Here is a 10,027-nt window from a genome sequence, read left to right as displayed (position 1 = left end):
GTTGCTGTATTGAGCAGTGCAGATCTGTCTCAAAGAAGTTTCCATTTCTCATCCATGCGGTAGCATAAAAAAGCATTTGTAAGATATTAATTCAAATCTATGAGAACCAAATAAAGGCTCCAGCTTCTCTCTAGGGTTTCATTTTAGCCACTCTTTTCCCCCTTCCCCTCCAAACAGTACATACACACACACTCTCTCTCTCTTTCTCTCTCACTGTCGCACTAGATGAATAGCTATTTCCTGACTATATCTTGGACTTCCGTGTTGCCCAGACTTTACAGCTGTGGTCTTACCTGCCTGGCATGTCCCTTCCCCTTTGCCTTGCAAATATCTCTTTCATTCTCGAAAAGTCATCTTCTTTTTCTTGCTCCCCTTGTTCCCGTGGACAGGGTCCCTTGTTCCAGTGTTGCTAGGTAAAGATGATATAAAATGGAGTATCTGTCAAGTCATACACAGAGAATGGATGGAGTAGCAGGGAAAGAGACAGGAGGCAAGAATATCCAAATCCAAATCAATACCACAGAACTACAGAGGGACATGAAGTGTCCCTGGTACCACATCAAACATCTTTTTGTGATAAACCTCAGCTCTGCCTCAGTTTCTGTAAGATGGTTTAGTGCATATTGTGTTTTGAACAGGGTTGCTGTAGTTCCTTCAGTTGAGAAATACGAGTTTGTGTCATAAATGTACCCCATCATCTCATGTGGAGCATAGAATTGCCAGTTTGGGGCTTTCCAGTAGAACACAATGGCCCCCCAGGACACTTGGATATGATTCTCACGAAGGGTAGAGTTCAGGAGTCTTTACTCTGTTACTATTCAATATGTTCACGGTGTCCCTAGAGTTGGTAAGAATAGTGCAGACTACAAAAGAAATCTTTCAGGGCACTTTGGAAACAGTCCTCTAAGATACTTCTCATTACTAAAGGACAGCTGAGATGTGCCACTCAGATACAAAGAACTTACCCATCGAGTGGATGCAGTGAGCTGACATCCTCTAGCTTCGGTACCTTCAGGAGCCTAGACAGCTCCCGGGCACTGCTTGGGCATGGCTTACAGGAGCCCTGCCATCTCTCTCCAATGCAGAACTCCTCTTCATTCAATCTTTCCACCACAGCTCCCTTTTGGGTTGGCCCAAAATAAAATGAAAACAGGCTCAGATGAGGAAAAAAACCAGAGGGGAGGGGAAGGTGGGAGAGGACAAAATAGATACCAAGGATTAAGAGGCACAAACTTTCAGTTAGAAAATGAATAAGCCATCAGGATGGAATATATAGCATAAGGAATATGGTCAATAATATTTGAATAACTTTGTATGAGGACAGATGGTTACTAGAATCACTGTGGTGATCATTTCATAATGGATGCAAATGTCAAATCACCACACAGCACACCTGAAAAACAAACCTCATCAGTTTTTTTCATAACCACCCAGAAGGTTGATTTAGAGAAAATTAACAGTCAAGCTGCAACCAAAAAGTCATAAAATCTGAATGTGCAGTTAACTGTTGGATCCTGTGGAAGTAAAAGCCAAAAAAAAAAAAAAAAGGATTCTTTGGGTTTTTGTCAGTTTTTGATCTATTCTTTAGCATGCCGGGTACACAGCCTCCCCGACAGGGGTCATTAAGGCCCTTATAGATTACAAAAGAAATCTTGGCTTCCCCCACCCAAGCACACTTTTATGCACGTGTCGATCAAATAAATTTAGTTTATTTGACTAGAAACAGCTGTTATCTTCTCAGACATTGTTTCAAAAAGATAAGGTGGAAATTTTTTAGTTTTCAAGGCCATATGCAATAACATTTCCTTTTAATCAGAAACTACATCTTAGCCAAAAGGCTGAGAAATGATTCCCTTTCTAATCAGGAAGGAACATTACTAATGTGGTAGTTGTGACCTCTACTCACTAATGTTCCTTATTTTCAAGTTCAATTCTTCAGCTGGGTTCAGAGTGTTATGTAAGAAAATGTTGAGGATGTGGATCATTATTTATGAAGAATTCAACATCAAACTTTTCATATCGTATTCATTTACTTCTTTTAGTCAGATTTTAGGCCTGTAATTATCCAATTTGAAAACTGCTGAGTTATCCTTCGCATAATGCCAGGTTTGATAGGCAAACCCTACTCGTAGAACAAATAACAAAACAGACAAGTACCATACCATATAGGAAGCTCTGTAATAGAAGAAAGAGCTAAATCCAGTTTGGGGAGAGTAAGAAAGTAAGACAAAAACTGGAACCTGAAAAATGAGCAAGGATTAGCAAGATTTCAGCAAGGTTTGGGGAAAGGGGAACATGCTGAATTAGAAAAAATAGCATTTGCAAATTTCCCTGAAGCAAAAGAGACTGGATAGTGTTTAAGGTTAAGTATAGAGTTTGGAGGGCTTCTCTGATTGCTCAGATGGTAAAGAATCTGCCTGCAATGCAGGTGACCCTTATTTGATCCCTGAGTCAGGAAGATCCCCTAGAGAAGGGAACTGCTACACACCCCAGCATTCTCGCCTGGAGAATCCCGTGGACAGAGGAGCCCTGTGGGCTACAATCCATGGAATCACAGAGTTTGACACGACTAAGTGGCTAACTACACTTTTCATAGCGTTTGGAAGAATGAGGGCAGGTGATGCTGAAAGGTAAGATTGGAGATGCAAATAGGACCAGATCCTCAAAGAAGGATGCATTCATGGAGCCTTTACCTCTAAACTTAATTGCTAAATCACAAGTATGCTGACTCCTCATTTATTCCCCAAGATAAACATGCTTAGAAAGTGTATTGTCATTTTTATGAAAGAAATTAAATTGGCTCAGTGGAAAGTGATTTGCTACATTTATTTCATAGAGGTACTCTGTACTTTGGGCATGAGACAATCCCCTTGATATGAAAGTGACAGGTGGTTGAGGAAGGAATGTTGAGAGCCAGAAGGAATGTTGCCTTTCTGTCTGCAGCTCACAAGTTGTTCCCAAGCCACAGATTTCCACACCCTTCTGCACAACCCATTAGGAAATTCATCCATGACTCTTGTAGGATTAGACCTTAGACTGATTCCCAGGGGGGGTTTTGGCCAAAATAAAAAGTGACTCATTCGACAGAATTAGGACCCTGAGATTCTTGCTTCTATTTTTAAAGGTATTAGATCCAGAGAATCCAAGTTATAATGACAAACTTCATGGGTAAGTTAACTGAGTAAGAATGACAAACCAAAACTTCCCTGGAGTGTAAATTGCATAGTCACAACTACTTGGCAAGGTTAGAACAAAGCTTGTACAATAGTCGAGTAATGTGGTGACCTGACTGTCCTCTCCATAAAAGTGACTGGTCACCAGGCTGACAGATTATAAGCAAATCAAGGTAAAAGAGGGTTTTAAGTAATATAAAATTAGCATTATTTTATATTGCACTTATTGCTCATTTTTCAAGGGTCCTTGCTGAGGTCCTTATAAAACAATGCCTAAAACATTGTATTAATAAATTAATATGTAATGTGTATTAATACATAATATGTAATAAATTAACATGTGGCAACAGCAGGATTTCTGTCCTTTGAGCAAGTATAATCTTTGACTTTAGGTCTTCTCGTTGCCTTTAAGTTGGGAAGAATAAAACTGTTAAAAATAATGAATAAAATTATCTAGGAAACAAGTCCAGATATTTAGATATGTTGAGGTTTCTCATAGTTATCTGCACTCCGTATCACAGTTGAACTATATCACAGTTCTGCTCTTAGCAAACTGGCAAGCTTCCCTTTGGGGTTAGGGATGCAAAAAGAAATAAAAAGTATGTTCTCTCTTAAAACAAATATGACTGTGTGACTTCGCATTCAAATTAAAAATTAATGGGTATATTGGAACTTTCTCAAAATTAGGTTGGAAATCTATTGTAAACCACTTTAAGCTTTGGGGTGGAGAGGGCAGAATTTATTGCCTTAAGTAACCAGACAGGCCATCATGGGTCAGCTGTGAACAGGTTCAGGAAAACATGCATTGTCATCAGGCTCCTTTCTCCACCTCAGCTGTGTTGTCCTCATTCTCAGGCTCTTCCAAAGAGCTGGCAAAGACAGCACCACGCCACTCTAGACTCCATTATCTTTATGGCTGTAGGTCCCAGTGAAAGAGAGCACCTCTCCTCTTGACAATAAGAATTCCTTGCCCACCCTTGAACTGTTTGCTGTGTGAAGGAGTCTTGACTGATCTGGCCTAGGTAACTGCTACCTTGACCTTGGATGAATGAGGAGTGGGTAATGGGTTGGGTCTCCAGAAAGAAAAAGTACAGAGTGAACAACAAAAAGAAAACAAAAAGAAAAAAATAAGTTGCAGATATCTTCTAGTTCAGTTCAGTTCAGTCGCTCTGTCGTGTCTGACTCTTTGCGACCCCATGGACTGTAGTATGCTAGGCTTCCCTGTCCATCACCTTCTAGACAGGCAATCAAATAAAGAAAAAGTTTCTTTATCAAGAGCTAAAATATATAAGCATCTTTAGAAAATAATTTTCCACGGTTCTGTCCATACTTCACAAGAATATGTTATAATACTGTTTAGAAGGAAAAATTATTTGTCTATTCTACCAAAAAGGATTGTTTAAGATCACAAAAAATTTCCCAGGACACTATATTAAAACATGTTTTAAAATAGTGTATTTAAATTCAAATGACTATCAATAGACATATTATTTCCAGTGGAAACAAAAACACTTTGCTCAGAATATGTCTTAATGGAAGTTAATTGGCTCACATATCAGGCAAAGAAAAAGAATCAGAATGACATTTTGGGAACTGACTGAAAGGTTGGTCTACTTCTAAAACTTATTCATTGTGCTATACAACCAAAACTCACTAGCTTCTTGATGAAAATTCTTAGGGTCCTTCAAAATCTTCTTTGTATAAGATACTTTAAATAAAATATTGACAAACATATCTTTATACATAACTTAGAGGGGTTGATCTTTATTCCATTACTCTTAAATAAAAGGATGCTTTGTTGCTGTTTAGTCACTAAGTCATGTCTGGCATTTTTGCAACCCCATGGACTGTAGCTCACCAGGCTCCTCTGCCCATGGGATTCTCCCAGCAAGTACACTGGAGTGGGTTGCCATTGCCATCTTCCTGACCCAGGGATTGAACCTGTGCCTTCCTCATTGGCAGGCAGATTATTCTTCACCACTGAGCCACCAGGGAAGCCCTAAATAGATGCTTGCGTACATGCTAAGTCACTTCATTCATGTCTGACTCTGCGACCCTATGGACTGTAGCCTACCAAGTTCCTCTGTCCATGGGATTCTCTAGGTAAGAATACTGGAGTGGGTAGCCTTTCCCTTCTCCAGGGGATCTTCCCAACCCAGGAATTGAGCTGGGGTCTCCTACATTGCAGGCAGACTCTTTACCAACTGAGCTATGAGGGAAGCCCTGGGGTGGGTTGCCATTTCCTCCTCCCGGGGATCTTCTCAACCCAGGGATCGAACCTGTGTCTCTTACCTCTCCTGCATTGGCAGACAGGTTCTTTACCACTAGTGCTACCTGAGAAGCCCAAAATAGATGTCTGCTCTTAATCTGTTGCTATTGAAACCAATTTTGAGAGTGGAGACAGGAGAGAAGGAGGGGTGGAGTAGGGAGAGAGAAAAGGCTACAGAGAGAGAACAGCCAGTGTTTTATGTTAGACAGACAGAAAGAAAGAGAGACAGAGAGAGAGAGGAAAGAAGAGAAGAAAAACAAAACAAGAAAAAAATAAAAGCAAGACTGACTGTGAAAAAGCTGGGACAGTATCAGACCATAAACAAAATGCCTTCCAGAGCAGATTATGCAAAAGGCATTTCACAAGGTAAACAATCCCCTAACCATCAAGGTTGTGAAAGAAACCAGAAACTAAAAAAGGAAGTGGTCTCTCCTCCCTCTGTATTGGTTAAGACAAATTCCTAGTGTCTTTGAGGCTGAATCTCAATCTCATCTTGAGTTTGATTCCCTGACATGCTCTCCAACCCCTCATTTCTTCTAGAAGGGTGAGATACTATCTATTCCTCATGAAATGAAAGCTAATTTTATTTTAAACACATTTTATTCCACCTTTTAATTTGCTTGGGCTACACAGTGAGCTCTTCGCAAGCAGAAAGTGAGGCCGTAGAGCTAGCAGATGGAAGCTGCCTGGGAAGGAGCTGACCTTTACAGGCGCGCCGCGTAGCGGGCTTTCCCATCCACCCTCCCTTTCTCCACTGGGTACCGAACTATATTTAAGTGTAATTTCACCCTGCCTGAGCTTTTTCTAGGTAAAGACTGGTTTCTGGGTCAGAACCCTGCTCTGTGAATACTACTAAGGTCCATGTTTTGCACATACAGGCTTTGAAATCACAATTTATCTTTTATTTGAACAGTTCTAAGCATAAGATGGTTAGGTGCTTAGATATAAAAAACCACAGTACCTCCTTCTCGGGCTTTCCCGATAGCTCAGACAGTAACGAGTCCACCTGCAATGCAGGAGATTTGGGTTTGATCCCTGGGTCAGGAAGATCCCCTGAAGAAGGGAATGGCTACCCATTCCAGTATTCTGACCTGGAGAATTCCATGGACAGAGGAATCTGGTAGGCTATAGTCCATGGGATCTCAAAGAGTCGGACATGACTGAGGGCCTAACACACACACCTACACACCTCCTTTTCGCAGAGCAGCTTATGGTATTATTAAGAGCAATTTGCCCAGTGGTGGAGAAAGCAGGAAAATTTAGTGCCTGGTAACCAGATATCTGCACAAGCTGGTTTGTCTCGAATAATTATTAATAATGCCTCCTTTTACTCTTGAAAAAGTTCTGGTGTGGATGAAAAAATATAAGATCACTCTACAAACAACCCTAGAGATATTTTTAAAGATACCCTTGCAGTCTGTGGACATGGATATATACTGTGATACACACAAGAGCTCCTTGACAATAAGTGATTAGGGTAATTGCAATCATCAGAAGTCTGAAAACATATCACAGCCATTCGCTTTATTATCCTTTTACAGATACTGCATTTTTTTACAAACTGAAACTTTGTGGTGATGCATTCCAAAGAAATAACGAGTGGGCTGCTCTGCGTGCAAAGTGGACTCTTGAGGAGGAAACTACTCCTGGTGAAGATGCTGAAAATATCGTTGAAATGACAACAAAGGATTTAAAATATTACATGAAATCAGTTGATAAAGGAGCATGGGGTTTGAGTGTGTGTGTGGTAAGTTGCTTCAGTTGTGTCTGATTCTTTGTGACCCTATGGACTGTAGCCCCACCAGGCTCCTCTGTCCATGGGATTCTCCAGGCAACAATACTGGAGAGGGTAGCCGTTCTCTTCTCCAGGGGATCTTCCCAACCAAGGGATTGAAGCTGCATATCTCATGTCTCCTGCATTAGCAGGCAGGTCCTTGGAGAGGACTGAGTAATTATGAAAGAAACTCCACTATGGGAAAATGATATCAAAGAACATTACCTTCTACAGAGAAATTGTTCATGAAAGCAGGAGTCACTCAATATAACCAACTTCATTTTTTTTCTTATTTTAAGAAATTGACATAGTCACTCCACTCTTCAACAACCACTGCCCTGATCAGAAGCCATCAACACGGAGGTAAGATTTTCCAACAGTGAAAAGAATACAACCCACCAAAGGCACAGATGATGGTTAGCAATAAAGTATTTTTAAGTTAAAGTATGTATATTGTATTTTTAGACGTAATGCTATTGCACACTTAACAGTATAGTGTAAACATGACTTTTATATACACCGGGAAACCAAAACATTCTTGTGACTCACTTCATTGCAATATTCAATTAATGGTCTGGAACCAAACCTGCAATATCTCTGGGGTGTGCCTGTAAGTAATTAGTGATCCATTATCTTGTTCAGTTCTAGATTTTCCACTGAACCTGCCTGTCAGTCCTGCTGAGCCCGGAACAATAGACAGTGAGCACACAGGCACGCAAAGAAGACAGGCTGTCTGGGAAGCAGGGGAAAGGCTTGCACCACCCAGGGGAACTGGGAGAATATGAGCCCTGGGAAGGAACTCACATGTTTTTAAACATGGAAGTCATTACAAAATGATGAGTCCGGAGGGGAGGGAAGGGGTAATAGGAAATCATATGTTGCCTCTGCCTGGTTCTGCTCCTGTCTATTTTATCTCACCTTGTGGCATGGGGTGAGGAAGTTAAAAAAAAGCACTTATATTAAGTTAAAAGCACTTGTATTGCCACCATCAAGCTTAGAATATACTCTGCCCAACATCACAACAACTGTCCAGGATGAACTGCCCCTCTTGGCCACCCCCTACCCCATCCTCCCTGCATTTGTTTACTTCCAACTGTAAAAGCGAAGTTACGGTGCAAGCATGAAGGGGACAACCACTTGGGAAACAAGTTCCTGATAGAAGGATGGCATCGTCAGTGGGTCTGTTCTGTTATCTAAACTGCAGTTGGGACACTCATAGTCGCAACTCAAACTGCAAGAACGTTTACAACCATAATCATCGCTGGAACTGCAGGAAGGAAAGAAAAACTGCAGTGAATAAACACTAGTCAACTTAAAGAAAAGAATATTGGTCAGTATACATGCAAATACTTGCTCCACAGCAGAAATGCCTAATTTTTAAATAAATAAATTGAAATTTATTCCTGGTTTTAAACCAGTGGTTTCCTCTGGTGTTTGATATATTGTAGCACATTATGAAAGCAGATCAGCAAAGCAAAGATGTCTGCTTGGCATTACTCCTTGAGACTATTCAGTTTTCACTGATGAAATAGGAGAAAGAGTCACTTGTATTAGGACTCTCCAGAGAAATGAAACCAACAAGAGATATATTAAAAATTTTGTATAAAAATATATTAAAAGTTTATGTAATATAGATCATTATGTATATAATTTACCATATAAATTAGATCTATAAGTATATAGATATTTACACTATATATATTACCTCTTCTGTTTTTTATCTCTTCTGATCTATATAAGAGAACAAGAGAGAGAGATTCATTTTAAAGCATTGCCTCATGCTGTTTTGGAGGCTGGCAAGTCCAAAATCTGCAATGTAGGCCAGAAAATGCAGACCTAGGCAGGAACTGCAATTCAAGGCCACTGGCTCTCTGCTGGCTGAATTGCCTTTCTTCCTAAGAGGTCAGTCTTTTTCGATTAAAGCCTTCAACTTGTTGGATGAGGCCTACTTACATTAAAGAGAGTAATATGCTTTACCCAAAGTCTAGTGATTTAAATGTTATTCTCACTTTAAAAAAAACATTCACAGAAATGTCTAGAATAATGTTTGACCAAGTGTCAGGATAGCGTATCCTCACCAAATGGACACATGAAATTAACCATCACAATCAGTGTCCCCAGTGTGATGCTACCTTAGTCTTGGTCACACCTTCAAAGCCCACTTAATAGTCAAAGGGACTATATTTGTAACATAAATAAAAATAAGACACCTAATAGAAAATTATTTGCAATTAGTAACATGGAGCAGAGTTCTTTCCTAATTTAGTACAAAATACAATAAAGAAATTAATTCCCTTGATTTTGTCCCGGTTTCCTGAACTACATTGTGAAGGATACCACCTCTAGGAAAATGATCATACCGATTCAGTCTTTGCAACTGAGAAACACAATAATAAAATGTAGATAAATACAGAAGGTTACATTGATTCATTCAGACTTGCTGCTTCTGACCTAAATAAAAGAATATGCAGTTGACTTATCTCAGAACATTGTCAGGAAACCGTGTTTTTAACTTGGAAATGCAAAAAGTTTTTTTTAATAAAGCATACTTGAAATGATATGGAAATGTGTTTCACCACCAAAACAGCCCTTCTATTTTTAATCAAGGATAGTTTCCTAGTGTGTAGTAGTTACTCTGCACAGCCCCTAGGACAGTCTTGGAGTGGAGTGGTGACCCAACAGTGACTGTCCCAAGAGGTTCTCTAGATGCTGGAATACCTGAACCCCAAACAGAGGCCCCTGGGCTGACATGTGGGGCTGTCAATAGCACAGATACTTTAAATAGAAACTTGAAACCTACTGTCCCAGAAA

The 10,027-nt window shown here is 40.0% G+C and overlaps 1 long non-coding RNA gene across 1 annotated transcript; it reads left to right on the top strand.

The window, feature by feature from the left end:
- Nucleotides 1–5,202: 5,202 nt before the first annotated feature.
- LOC138445360 (uncharacterized) lies at nucleotides 5,203–8,627 on the top strand. The gene is made up of 4 exons (XR_011258824.1): nucleotides 5,203–5,276; nucleotides 6,984–7,189; nucleotides 7,516–7,579; nucleotides 7,859–8,627. It is a non-coding gene; the product is annotated as an uncharacterized lncRNA (long non-coding RNA).
- The last annotated feature ends 1,400 nt before the right edge of the window (nucleotides 8,628–10,027 follow it).

This window comes from Ovis canadensis, chromosome 8 (genome assembly GCF_042477335.2).
Source record: "Ovis canadensis isolate MfBH-ARS-UI-01 breed Bighorn chromosome 8, ARS-UI_OviCan_v2, whole genome shotgun sequence".
In the NCBI taxonomy this organism is placed as follows: domain Eukaryota; kingdom Metazoa; phylum Chordata; class Mammalia; order Artiodactyla; family Bovidae; genus Ovis; species Ovis canadensis.
Note: the sequence above shows the minus strand (reverse complement) of the source record. Positions and strands in the feature narration are given on the sequence as shown.